This window comes from Motacilla alba, chromosome 2, assembly GCF_015832195.1.
Source record: "Motacilla alba alba isolate MOTALB_02 chromosome 2, Motacilla_alba_V1.0_pri, whole genome shotgun sequence".
NCBI lineage: Eukaryota > Metazoa > Chordata > Aves > Passeriformes > Motacillidae > Motacilla > Motacilla alba.
Window position 1 is genome coordinate 40,709,828 of NC_052017.1, and position 14,826 is coordinate 40,724,653.

General features: G+C 39.9%; 1 protein-coding gene across 5 annotated transcripts in view; it reads right to left on the reverse strand.

The window, feature by feature from the left end:
• The window catches only part of GADL1 (glutamate decarboxylase like 1), a 175,742-nt gene that overhangs the window by 17,557 nt on the left and 143,359 nt on the right, over positions 1-14,826 (reverse strand). The gene's annotated exons all lie outside the window — the stretch shown is intronic.

The following is a 14,826-nucleotide window of genomic DNA, read 5'->3' on the forward strand; positions in this document are numbered from 1 at the left end:
CAGCTGAACTCTCAGGGAAAAAGCAAAAACAAAACCCCACAAAACAAAACAAAAAAATAGCACTCAACTACTGTTAAAAATGTATACTAACTCCTCAAGTATTGCAGTGTCCAGACTCCATATAAAGCACTCAAATGCTTCGGAAGAACTGTGAAATCCTTACAAGTTTCATATTTTATTAGAGACTGATCTCTCAATGATAATTATTCAATACATCTTATTCAAGGTAACTTTTTAGTATAAACCTTGCAAATCAGGATATAACTTTAAATGAAGCATTGAAAGCGAGGAGGGAAGGGAAGGGAAGGGAAGGGAAGGGAAGGGAAGGGAAGGGAAGGGGAAAGGGAAAGGGAAAGGGAAAGGGAAAGGGAAAGGGAAAGGGAAAGGGAAAGGGAAAGGGAAAGGGAAAGGGAAAGGGAAAGGGAAAGGGAAAGGGAAAGGGAAAGGGAAAGGGAAAGGGAGAGGAAAAGGAAAGGAAAAGGAAAGGGAAAGGAAAGGAAAGGAAAGGAAAAGAAAAGGAAAAGGAAAAGGAAAAGGAAAAGGAAAAGGAAAAGGAAAAGGAAAAGGAAAAGGAAAAGGAAAAGGAAAAGGAAAAGAAAGGAAAGTCAGAGATAACTCATGCTTGCTAGCTTATTCTTTAGCAGCTCATGCCTTCAAAACAGATTTTGCAGTATTACTGAGGAAATTATTTTGATTTAAGAAGTGAAAGGAATTTCTCGCCCCCCTCAAACACGGGGCTTTTTCCGTGGCTGCACCAAAGGCACATTAGCAGCCTGAGCGCAGACGAGCAGCTGCAGCGCTTTGCTGTCGTTCTGGTGCCCCCCGATGGTCGCCGCGCTCCAGTACTGCCTGCGGCTGGAAATCCGCTCGGAAGAGCCGCGCTCCAGAGGCGACCCCCAGCTGCTCGTGTCGCTCTTCAGCCGGCCGGACCCGAGCCCTGAGCCCTGACACAGCAGAATTCCCATCCTTGGGATCCAGAGCGGGACATCCAGGGCAGGTCATCCAGCCAGGGCTAATCACCATCCCTAACCACTTCCAGCAGAGCACCTTGGCAGCTTCAGCAGCACAGCAAACACAATCACCTCATAGCTATTGTTGATCGTGAAAAACAGCCTGATTCACAAGCACAAATGCTACACAGAATAGTCTGAGTTGACCTTTCAAGGTCATCGGGGCCAACAGCCCTGCAGCAAGCAGGGAAACCTTCAACTACAGCAAGGCTGTTCATAGCCCCATCCAGCCTGACCCTGAATCTTTCCTGGGAAATCTACATTAGATTTCTGTAGAAATAATATTAGTCAAACTGAGGCATCATTCAAGCAGCCAAGACACATGGATACCCAGCACTGGCCTTGTCTCACCTTCCTTCCCAGCAGTCACCACATCCTGTAACCACACACTGTCCCATCACATCCACAGACTCTAATTCATACAACAATCAGTTTTGCACACCCCGTCCCAACTCACCAGCAGACCCAGTATGATACATCTTCATTTCCAACCATATTGTGACCCAAAGAAATTATTCACTGGTCTGTAAATCAGCTCTTCCCTCTGTGAACTCATCACAACTTAACTATACTCAGTGGTGCCTAAGGAAAAGGATGGTCACAATCACAAAGACTGCTTTAAAAGACTTAATTTCCAAAAAACTTCAGGTGGAAAAGATAGATGAAGGCTTAAAGCTCTTTAAGAAGAGATTAGATGGCCAAAAGCTGCAATCCTTCAATCAAGAAAGAAGACAGCTTTATCTAAAAGCCCATCCTGATTTATTGGCAAAGGAAAGATAGCAAAGCAATATTTAACAAGCTGAAAGAGGGAAACAGATCAGATAGCAATCAATACAGATGTGACATGAAGAAAATTTATCAAAAGGAAAATAAAACCTTGATTGACAGGACTAAGGAAAGAAGAAGCAGTTTAGTATGTACATTAGGGATGACTGAAGCCCTATGCATGGTTAAATCATTAAAAATGCAGGCAAGGCAGAAATGTTCAATAAGCTTTCTTTTTCTGCTGGGAGGGATTCCTACCATAAATCTGATGATCTTTCCAAGCCTTCAGCAGCCATCAGGATGTCAAAGATCTACTGAAGAGAAATTTTTAGGTCTATAGGCCTGGATGAGTAAGATTAAAAACCGTTCACTGAAACTGTGGATAATTTTTGAGGATAGTGTGGCAATTTCAGAAAACAAGCACTAGTATTAGAAGTGGTAAGGAGATAGACCTAGTGAAATAAGGTTGCTTAAGTCAAGGTAAACCTGAAGTTAAAAAAGAAAAGCTCATGGTGGATTTAATTTATAATGAGTTAAAGGGTAAGAATATATATAAATTCTAAAATTTATAGAAAGAGATTCAAAATGTAGTCTTTTGTGTTCAGTTATATTTATATCTTTGCCAAGCACCATTTTTTTGGGTCAGCCCACCTTCATTATTTTGCTGATATTTCAAGTTTTCTTGATGATTTATTTGCACTTAGAGCATTAGTAGGAAAGCCTTACACAAGCCATTTAAATGAAAAATAGCAGGAACAATTCATACAGGAACAGCACAAAAAATTAGGACCACACAATAGGAAAGCAGAAGAACCAAGCAAGATTTGAATAACTAGCATATCTCCCCACACAGGAAAAACAAAATGTCGATCAAACATCACTGCTAGTGAGGCTCCGCAGAGATCAGGATTAACCTTGATGCTGATCCTCACTGTTGGTTTTCTGAAAGTCAATAAATGACAGCTGATACCATTTGCAAGTGAGAGACTCACAAAGGGAGAAAAATGAGGCAGACAAGCCATTGCACAGACCTGAACTGCTCAAACTCACTCAAAAGGTAAGTTATGAATGCAAAGAAAAAACCAGAGACAGCTCAAAATGGATGACTACCCTAAAAACAGTGACTCTGAAAAGACTGTACCAGTCAACAATAAAACAAATTTCATATGAGCTTCCAGGTCACACATCAGAAGCCAAAAATCCTTTCTGGTAAGCAACTGACTTCTCTGCAATTGTTTTCTCTCTACACCCAAGCCAAAATCAGGTTTTAAAAGTTCTGTCAAGAGGCAGACTACAAAGTTTTGCAATTAGGTCATTTATGTGAGTGCTTTAAAACAGTCAAGACTGCTCTTAAACAAAGATTCACAGATCATAGGACCACTGATTTGTCTGGGATTTCAGTTTGTTTTCCATATGCCGATGGGAAAAATAACCCAAACCACCCAAGATGTCTTGACAATTTATTTTGTGCTCAAATTAGTAATTAATGCACATAAGAAAACTTTTCATTTCAGCATTCATCACCTTTTTTTTGAGTTGGTTTGTTTGTTTGTTTTTTGTTTTTGTTTTTGTTTTTGTTTTTACAGAGCCTCCCAAAGAAATAAAGTAGAAGAAAAAATGTACTATGATCCACAGTTTTATAAACTAGTGCACAGGCATTAAGGAGACAATTTTATGTCCACATACAGCAGTGGAAACTGAGGTGCTGGCAAACACAGGTGCTGGCAAGCAATACATACTTCAGATATTTGTTGGGGGTTTTTACAGTAATGAAAATTGGAAGGATGATGATGACAGCCACAGAAATAACTCAATGTCTAATGAAGACCTAAAGATATGAATCTATTTAATTTATGAATAGAAGAATGAGATGAAAACTTATGAGCAAAAGGAAAAAACACATTGGAGAAGGCTATTTTAGTATGGATAGCATTTTTTCACCACCATTTTGCACAGGAAGGCTAATTAGCTACTGAAAGGAGGTACCAAAGAATGTGTTAGGTTTCTCATTCCTTGATGTTTTCCAGTCAAGAATAGATGCCTTTCTAGAAGATTTGCTTATACAAAAGTCACTGGTCTACCCAGAGAAGAGTCTCCAAAATACAGAGCTCGCCAAGTAGACAATGACAGTACCCTAAAACAACCTCTAAACCATTCTTTTATTGAATATTTGTGAACTATAAATTATGATTGCAATTCTTTTTTAGAGATGCTGCATTTGCCCAACTGCCTAAATCCTCTGAAACTCCACTGACATGGGAGTTCCCCACTCATGCCTCATAACAAATAGAGTGAAATATTTTCCCAGATAGGCTAAGCCAGTGGTGAAATTGTCACCCATGTTTCAGACTACAGTAGAAGTTTACCTTGACTGTGAGGCAAAATAAAGACTTAATTCTGTTCAGCAGCTGCTCTTTTCTGGCTGATAAAGCAAAAAAAAAATCTTATTTTCCATCAAACACATAGTAACTCATGTTGTAGCAGTCCATTAATTAAGGGTGAAACTCAAAGATTTTATTTTCCTTCTGTCCAACTCACTAGGAAATGACACAAAAAAATCACTATGCCATGTATCTAATGATCACTATTATTGCACTATGGTCGATTCACTGCTGTTATTTATTAAACATGTCAAACCCAACAGTATGCTAGAAGACACTTGTTTCATTCAGAAACCACAGCAGGTACCAGCTGGCAGGGCTGGTACCCCCACCAATACCACCAGAAAGATTTGTAACCAGAAGGAACTTTAATGAGTAGTGTAGAAATGGTTCATTTAAAAAATCACCAACAGACCACACTACTACTCACTGTTCATTCATCCACCTGCAACTTCTGATATTCAAGTACCTTTATATCTAAAGCACTCAGAGAAGGTCCTGTTACCACACCCTTGCAGAGGGAAAGGCACCAAGAAATGGTGCCTTCCATTCCACATTGCAGTTTAACTAGCACAAAAGCAAGACAAATCCTGCATTAACAATTAAACAACTGCTAAGAATGATTTTTGCTTGGCCAGGCTCTTTACTTTCACTCTCAGTGAGATTCCTCCTATGCACAGGAGCAAGGGAGGAGTAGGTATTACTGTTATCCTAAATGTACCCTTCAGCATTGAAATACCAATTATTAGCAAGGTTAATGAGTATGTATAACCATCATAAAGGAATATATATAGCCATCATGTCTCAAGCCAGTGGCTCTGGTGGGCAGTTCCCTTACCAGTCCCTAGTGCACCTTAATGCTCACCTAAAAATCACTTCAGTCATCAACCCTACTCAGTTCAAACTCCCACTGTAAAACAGATCCTCTGAACTGCATACCAAAATCCTCCCAGGACCAGGGAGCCACAGCTCGGGCAGCTGCAGGAAGGCAGCTTTAGGAGCAGCTTACAGGCACAAGGCGAAACAATGCACTGAAAACCTGATGGTCCTCGAGGAGCACCATTAAACACCGTGAGAGGGGACTGACCTGGGCTGCACAGCTGCCTCGCTGCCCCAGCCCCGAGGGCTCCAGATCAGCCAGCACAGCCTGCACCAGCCCAGTTGTGGCACAGTCTCACATTGCAGCCCCAGCACACCAGCCCTGTAATACTCAGTCAAGAAAGGTTCAAGGGTCTCAATCTTGCCAGGATTCCTACAGTTTCATCCCAAGTTTTTTTCTCTGCCAGAGCACTAGAAAAGTCAACCTTCCTTCTACTTCATTTAAATAGGAAAAGCATTTATCCCTTGCGCAAACCGCAGAGCAGCAAGTCCACAAAACCCTTCTGTTACTGCTGTTTTTCTGAGACAAAGCTATACATCCTCACCATACCCAAACAGTACCACCTGTGCAGCTTCAGGCTTGCAAATTATTGCTTTCCCATCACCAGGAGACCAGTTAGGATCCTTCAGAGAGCCCCTGAGGCTTCTCATATGAAAGGAGTAAATTCAGAGCTGGCAGACAGATAGATCAGCTTCACAGACCCAGAGAACATGTTCAGTGTTCCTGTGGGACCGTTCTGCAGACACCCAGGACAGAGATGAGATAGCCATGAGTCAAGGGTACTGGAGATACTCTGAAATGCTAAAGTCTCTCAAGGACTGTTTTTCTCATTTGCAGAAAATTAGGAGTTGGAAGGGGCTGAAAAAGGAGTTTATTGTTCCCCTGAATGTCAGATAAAATAATTTAAGTCAGTGCATTAAAATATGATTAAAATTTGTTATAAAAAAATAGATGATAGGGCTTTATTCAGGTAAAACAGCACACAGAATGAAGCTGCTAGGGACCTCAGCACTCCAGTACTTAGACATTCCCAGTATGCTTCAATTATTGAGTTCCCCTGTGATATATACTGGGTTTCATTTTGATCCACAGGCTATTAAACATGATCTATGACACTTTCAGAAAAGCAGTAGTTTGGAGTTCAACCTGTAACTCGAACTTTTTTTCCTTCTATCATTGGTTATTAATGTGCATATGGCAGAGAGAGCAGAATGAAGGGGTGCACAGATATTCAGGAGCACAGTGCTGCTTTAGGAGAACAAAGTCTATAAGATCAGGCAGAACAAAATGTGTTGAGTGTCTTCAAACTCTGCAAACTCTGCTTCCTTGCTAAAAGCAGTTCTCCTCACAGAGAGCACAAAAGGCCATTTAAAATATTAGCCAATATGTTCTAACTCCAAAATGAAGCAAAGGAAGTGTAATCAGTCCCATTTAAGCAGAGGAAAATACAGGCTGATTGGGCAAACAAGTGCTATGTTTGACAGGAATCTGAATGTACTTTTTCATTGTCAGGGTGATGAAACACCTGCCCAGGGAGGTTATGGAGTGTCTCATCCTTGGAGATATTAAAAAGTCACCTGGACATTGTCCTGGACAACCGACTCCAGGTGTCAGGAGCTCAAAGACCTGCAGCGCTCCCTTCTTTTTAAAAGTATTTTTTTCTCAATGAAGTTACTTGAGTAACACTGTGTGTTATTCCATCCTCTCCCTTTCAATAATAATTTTCCTTTATATGATCCCAGGGGGTAAATACACACCCATATACATGTGTATGCATAAGAACACACGTGTATTTACATTGAAACATTGCATATGGACAGTTCTAAAGAGTTTTAGTGTTGTATTAAAAAATATGATTTTGTTTTTTCATTTCTACAGCAGTAAGGAACAAAAATACAGTACTGTTCTGTGGAGCAACATGACTCCAAGTAGGAAGTACTTATTTTTGTTATGCTTTTGGGAAATGATGAAAGGCACAAACAAGGATGACATTGAAGTTTTCTTAATGCAAACAAACAAACAAAGAGACATGATAAACCCTTACATTCATTATAAATTCCCTTTTGTTTTCTATACTCAGAAAATAGCTTAATATTTGCTTTCAAAAAATGTCATAGTTGACATCGTATTCAGATTAGCTTTTTCAATTGTGCCCAAATACAGAGAAAACAATTTTCTGTTGCCAGCTAGCTGCTTAATTTCTATGAATTGCACCATTTTCACAAAGTCCCCCCAAACATTCACCTTTCTGGAAAAGAAATGGGGTTGGTTTACCCTCTTGGTCTTACCACAGTTTGAGAGACGTTTAACAATGGGTGCAAAGCATCTGCTGCTCTGGGTAACAGTTTGTATCTATTTGAAAGCCATACAAATTAAAAAGTACTGTCTTTGTTCACACAGAAATAGCAAGGAGCTCTTATGCAGTACTTAAGTGCCCTTTAGTAAATTGAATCTGTGCTATAAAGCAGAGAATGCAGTTCCACTGAATCCCTACTATCTCTGTCGACCTATCAGTCACGAAATAAGACTTTTTAGAAGCTTCCTATATACAAACAGAAAGATTCATTATATGTGAAGCTTTTAACAATGCAAAGATTTGAAGGTTCTTTTCAATATCTGAACTGAAAGGTAGAATGATGCTCAGGTCTAAGGAGGCAGCATGCAAAAATTGTAAGATATTTGACAAGTGGAACCCATGCTTTCCGTGTAAGAAAGGATTACACCTACACAAAACATATGCCACCATCACAGGTGATTTGCTTTGGTCCTGAAAGAACAGTCATGTCAACTGCTCCTTTTTTAATCTGAATTAAGTACCATGTTTAGCCTGTGGCCATATGGCTCCCAGTACTTGTGCCAGCTAATGTATAGTCGCAGAGCATTACATACTGTGGTGGAAACACACCTTGCAGTCATCTCCTAGGAAGGTTTGGTCCTTTACTTTGAATCTGTGGTTCTCTTGTGATTTTATTTCCCTCCACTTTGTCTACTGCCCCCAGCTTGCTTTCATGCCATTATGTGTGCCACATGGAGAAATTATTGGACCCTTCATTATCCTTAAAAGGATTTCAAGCAAGAAACGTCTAGTGTGAAACCTACTTCATCTCTGGAGATCTGAGCAATCTTGCTCTGCAGGTGGCTTGGGGAAGATGAAATCCTCATTCAGCTTGAACGTAACATATGGAGCTGCAGCAGACTCCCTCCCACCAGCTTTGATCGTTTCAGTAGGCTGGGCACCAGGGATCAATAGACCCCAGTCCCCAGTGTGCCTTGAAGATACACAGCTCAATGTTAAGTCCCTGACAAAAGTTGCCTGCACTCTCATCTAGTAAACCATTCAGCATCAAAATCATTGGGGTTTCTTCTCTTTTTTTTTCCTCCCAAGAACTGAGGTGTAGTTTTAGCAGCTGTGCAGCAATGCTTTTAAAATAGAGTTGTTTTGCTGCCAGAGGTATTATTTAGTGACGTTGATTGTTGCCTATTTGCATCAACTGAGACAAGTACCACTGGCCTAACATATGTAAAGATTCCTGCACAAATGGGACTGTCTTTCACTGAAGCCCAGCTGATACTACACACGCCTGAAAAGTCAGTCTGCAATAAGGGACAAAGTAGAAAGAAATGTGACTGTCATGTCATGAATTACTACAGTATCACTTAGGACTATTATAGGAAGCAGTTCACAGCCTTGTCTTATCTTATTACATCTACTGTAGTTACAATACAATCATAGAAATATACCTCTGTTCTAGTCCCATACAAACACTTGATATGCCAGATATCCCATGGAAGAGCAAGTGTGAGATCAGGTCACTCTCACACATTATCATATGTGGCTGAAAGTTAGGCAGGTGTACAACCTCACCAATGTAAAATATAAACTGAAGTGCCCTTAACACCTGGGCGGAGTCCTAAGGTGAAATGGGCATTGTCAAGTGCATTGACTCCTACCTCTCCTGATGAAGACTTCACCAGCCAATTCAGACCCTTAGACTAACACTACTACTTCCATAATCATGCAAGAATAAATACAAAAGAGAAAAAACCCCATAAATTCCACTTATAAGCAGATACACACTGAAACCAAAATATTTGACTTTGAATTAACAATTTTTTTGAAAGCATGTTATTTTTGTATTCTTATAACCCAATGGAGAATACATTTAAAACAAAGTAATGTTAAATACTCTGTTTAATTAACAGCTACACTCACTTTTGTACTGATGAGTTCCATAAAACTGCAGAAGAAGACACATAATAAGAGGGAAAGTGTGCAAATCCCTCATTAACGTAGTACTGAAACACTGCTATAATTTTTCTCTGCTATTATATTATACTGTACTAATTCATCTCATTTGTCAAAGCTTAGATCTTTCTTCTTAACAATAACAGTCATTTATATGCAGCCAATCTACAAAAATTTTATTCATCTGCTACGGTATATTATGCAGTAGTAGTTGCAAAATAAGAGATGTTGCTACTTTAAAAAATTAATGCCTATTTTGTTATTAAATTTCTAAGCATCACCTTATGCTGAGGAATGGTCACACTACAACTTAAATCGTGATTATTATCTTCTTACTCATTCTGCTCCCCTAAGGTCCTTGCCTGCAGCCCTGCCTCCACAGGGCCTCCTGATCTCACCTCTCCTGAAATGCTGCATTTCTGCCCCTCTTGAACACAATACAGAGAATGCAGCTAGGTCCATTCAATCAGGAGGAGATTTGCAGCCCTTCTCTCCAGAAGCCTGTGAAATCAGGCTTGAGGAAGCCTGTGAAATAAGCATGCTGAGGATTTAATGTTAGGTTCTTTTTGCCTGTATTTATAAATAATGCAGCCAATCAAGGATCATGGCACCTCTTAGGTTCCCCTTCTGAATAATGAAGTCTTTCCCGAGGGTGCTTCTGACTGCATGTTGCCTAAGTCATGATCAGGGAGCTCCCTTTCTTGTTCTCTGTGTTAAATATGGTGGAAAACCAGCCAATTCCTCAAGTAGTTTCCATGAGTAAGTGCCTTAAGTTTTACGGAGTGAATCTGAAGCTTCTGTTGACCTTGATTCCCCTGACAAATCAAATTTATTTAAACAGCCCCTTCAGAAGTCCCGTCTGATACGCTGAAATGACAATCCACCAATTCCCTGTCTAAAAGAAAGATTGCCAAAGCAATCTCTTCCACCTGCAGATTTTTGTTTCTTGAAGTCCACAACAGATTTGAAGGGTGCTTTAAGAGAAAGCAAAGACCTTGAGGGAGGGCACTAGTGAAGTCTGGATGGACAACATCCACAGCCTTTCCTTCCTCACTAAGCTGGTCATCTTGTCATGGAAGCCAATGATTTAGCCAATCTAACTCCTGTGTATTTCCATGTGCAAATCTTACCATTTGTTTTCCTGTAATTTGCTGTGGCCCTCCACCAAAACTGGTGTCAAACTGAGCTAAATGCTAGAGACTGTAGGCTACTCACTATCATAAAAGTTACTTAGATAAGGAAAGTTCATAGAACCCTGTCTCTGCCATTACTCTTCTAACACGCACGCATAACAGTATTGTTTAATTGTTTCCTTGTTCAAGTGTAAAAAACCTCAAAGTGTGGTACACAGGGATGCCAGCAAATAAAATAACATTTTGCACACAATTCCCAAGTAGAAATACACTTACAGTGACATATATAGGACCCTTCTTACACATAAATCTGATTTCACTGCATTTAATACTGTAGTTATAACTTTTGTTGGTTTTGTCTTGTTCTTCCAAAATGCAGAGGACAAACTTTGTTAATACAACTAACTGGAGGTCTTGTTTTCCCTTCCCATTCAAATCTTGCACCATAATCAATAGGTATTTAAAATACATACCTTGTACCCTAATCAATAGATATTTTAAATATATAAATACTGCTGAATCTGGTCCTTGATTAGTTTTGTTTTTTTTATTTATACTACAAAGACCACAAGATTCAGGAGTTGCCAAGGCAACACCTCTTCAACCTCCTTACATTTATGCTTTGATATGAAATCTCTCATTACACAAATGTATCACAACACCATTCAGGATGACAGGCTATTTTACAAATATGCCTTCAGATAACAGATATATTCTTCTCCTAAATAGGAGAGAAAGGCTGGAATAAGGTTACCTTTTACTAAGGTAAAGAAAGGAGGGGCAAAATGGCATTCCAAGCTATCTATACAGGCTTTAGCAGGACATTACTACTTTAACATGACTTTGCATCCTGAGCCTTCGATTACAGCCAATAAATTTTGTATTACTTGGCCATAAAATCCTCAAAAGGAAAGGAAGGAAACAAAACCAAAAAAACCCAATTACATCACAGAAACGGAGTCTGAGACTGAGATTCTAGAATTACTGAATCTAACAACTGTGTATAAAATCTTTACTTAACCATTAGAAATCTAATACTCCAGCATATGCTTTTTAGAACTACAAAGCAGGCAAAGTTTAGTAAACCACAAAAGGCTTACTAGGAACCTACTGCCGCTATTTGAAATTAGATTTTGAGGCCTAAAGTGGTACTTAGCAATAAACCTTCAGCCTTCTCTACTGAGCAGTATTCATTACATAGTACTCTACCTACAGTCATCCTCCAGGATCATTTGGCAAGGCCAGGGTCCTGCAGGAGGAGGGCTCTGTTAAAATAGTTACTTCTGTGTTGTCTTTTAGTCTGCAAGACCAAAGTCTGAGTTTCAGCAGACTACAAACTACAAACTACAGCAGACTTACTCCAGAATGAGTAAGACGTGGCTAGCTGACTGGGTTAGCAGCAGGATAGCAACAGGACAGTTCCAAATGTAACCCTCCAACCTCTTCCTTGTGCCCTAGCATTCTCTGTGCTGCCAGTTTTTCCAGAGATGCTACCACTAAAAATCAGCTAATTCTACATCATCTGCATGCATTTCAGTATAAGCTGAGAAAGCCGAATTTTCTAAAGAGAAGATTGTTACAAGAATATGCATAGATATTTGTAGGTATGGAGAAAATATAGAAATTGAAATGATGTCTGCTTATGTGCTTATACTTCTTCCCTCACTCCCATTTCTGCCTTGCAATTTCCAGTTCAGCTTTTCTCACCGTGACCCCGTGATACACCGACCATTCTCAGCAGTAAACAAAATAAATCCTACGGTGTGTCACCGAAGGAAAGGAGCGAAATTCCCACTGGGGGGCGCATACAGCACTGGCAAAGCCATCGCTCCTTCATCCCGACAATTATGTCAGCTCCAGGTCAGAGACGGCAGCCCCCAGTCTGCAGTGACAAAATAACGCCACTGACAGATACTTCCAGTTGGCTCTACCAGCAACTCTTCAATTACCACGGAGGGCCCGCTTGCAGGGTTTCTACAAGAGGAAATCTCTCGTCACTTGTGAAGAATGGCACTGGAAAACGCTTTACACCGGATCGTTTGTGGGTTATACCGCCTGCATTGCCGCAGGGCGCTGCTCAGTGCTCAGGGCATGGGCTGCCTTGGACCATCTGACTGCATCCTAAGCCTTGCTGCACTGCTTATAAAACTACACAGCCAACTGCTGCTGTAATCCCAAAAGATCAAAGCGGTGTCAGACTGTGGATGTGCACAGAATTCCCAATTTCACGCACAACAGAGTACCATTCATATTCATGCTGTTCTTTACTTCCCCCACCATCGTGTTGTTTTCTCACTCCCTAAATTGTTCAGGTGATGAATCAAATGCCCAGTTAGCGGCTGTTCCAAATCCTTCAGGCTTCTATCATCTTTCTGTTTTGAATGTAGGAGATTCTGAAGAGCTCAAATTTCACAGCTGAAGTTGAAGGCTCCAGAATTTAAAACAAACAAACAGCCTTCCCCCCCACAAAAAAAAAAAAAAAAAAAAAAAAAAGAAAAGAAAAGAAAAGAAAAGAAAAGAAAAGAAAAGAAAAGAAAAGAAAAGAAAAGAAAAGAAAAGAAAAGAAAAGAAAAGAAAAGAAAAGAAAAGAAAAGAAAAGAAAAGAAAAGAAAAGAAATTAAGCTTCTGAGAGACACATTCTATGTAGGACAACAAGAAGGCTGACATCAGAATCAGGTATCACACTACAATCCAGTCAGTCCTGACACATTTCCATATAAAATGGGCCATGGAAACTGAAGAAGAGCCAGTGCAGCAGAAAACCTCCAAGGTTTTGCACAGGACTATGCAAATTCTTCACAAAGCTGAGGACTTTAGATCTGAACAAATTGCTTATCAACTTTCACCAGCACTAAAACTCATATAACTAGCTTTAGAAGACAGCATGTTATTCTGAACAATATTGCTGAACAAGTAGTTTAATAAAATCAATTACTTGCCCTAGGGATTTTTAAGACATATGTTTCCTTAATTATTGTCAGTTATGCAGGTCAACAAAAAGGAAGATTGATTTCTGTATAAATAGAATAACTGTGATGTCAAAATGTGGTGTGAAAAGAGAAATTGTGAATGAAAGCATTTTAATGCTCATGTTAGTGATATTATGGGAATATTCAGGAACTGCTTGCAATCAAGAAACTGTCACAGCTCCATCTGTCAACCAACAGCACCATGTAACATCCCCTCCAGCCTTAATGCTTTTATCATTTACACCTTGCTGATCAGGATGGATTCCTTCTTGTCCAGCAATATATTTGTATTGATTAATGTAATATAGTGACCATGCTGGTTGCATCAGCAATGTTAAAACAAATTGATCTGAGCTAAAAAAGTCAAGTCAGTGTTATTTTTTCTGACCCAGTGCTGTCATCTCATCTGCTCACTGATACATGTTATGCCCCAAACTGGCCCTCAGCATCCAAAAAGCAGAGTAACCCCAGACCTATCCCTGTAGAGAATCAGGAAGGTGAAATAACATGTTTTCACTGTGAAACAGGCTCACTTCTGGAGTGTCAAACTACTTCCCAGCAGTGTCTAAAATAACACAACTAACAATAATCATTTGTTGTTTCCTCCAAGAGAGAAATTTGTGCCATTTCCTAGGGAGCCTTTTTCTGGTTTGCAATAATTTTTTTTCCCAGGCCTTTATGGGGAAGAGTGAAATAGTTCATGTCTTAGAATTTGGGATTTCTTGGCTTTTCATCAGAGGAGATATAAGAATCAAGAAAATGCCACCTTGCCCATGAAAAGAGTGGTTGAGATCTGCAGCAGTGGCCAGTTCTTGGAAGAAATTGCGTGCAAGCTTCTTTCCCTCCAAGTTCTTTTCCAAAAACACTGGCTAGGAAATCTGTATTTACAGAATCACTCTATCTATATTAGTACATGAAATAAAGGCAGGTATCTATTCCCTACCCTGACTAGAAGCACCATAGAGTAACAGAGCAAAGACCCAGTAAGTTACACTCCATAAGCCACTCAAGTATACGTGCTCAAAGCCATTTGCTGTGCTTCATACTTTCCCTCCTTGGTCCCATCTGTAGCCACATAAATCAAACAGTGACACTTGCAGTATTTTTTCTTCTATGCCATCCAGTTCAGTTGCTCATTCACAAATCCTCACTCCTCCATGAGTAGATGAGCTGTTATACGGCTCTGTATACATACATACATACACACACACACACACGTTATATACATCTCACATATAGTTTCTACTCTAAGGAGAGTACAGGAAGCCCCAAACAAAAGAAAAAAAGGAACACAACTTTGTGAAAGGATGGTAAATGCCAAGCCCTTGCATCCATATTATGGTTATGCATGGATATGGACTACAAAATTATACTTTGCAAAACAATACAGATGGCGTTAAGGAAGATCTCCCTCGTAAAGACACTCCAGCAAAAACTGAAAG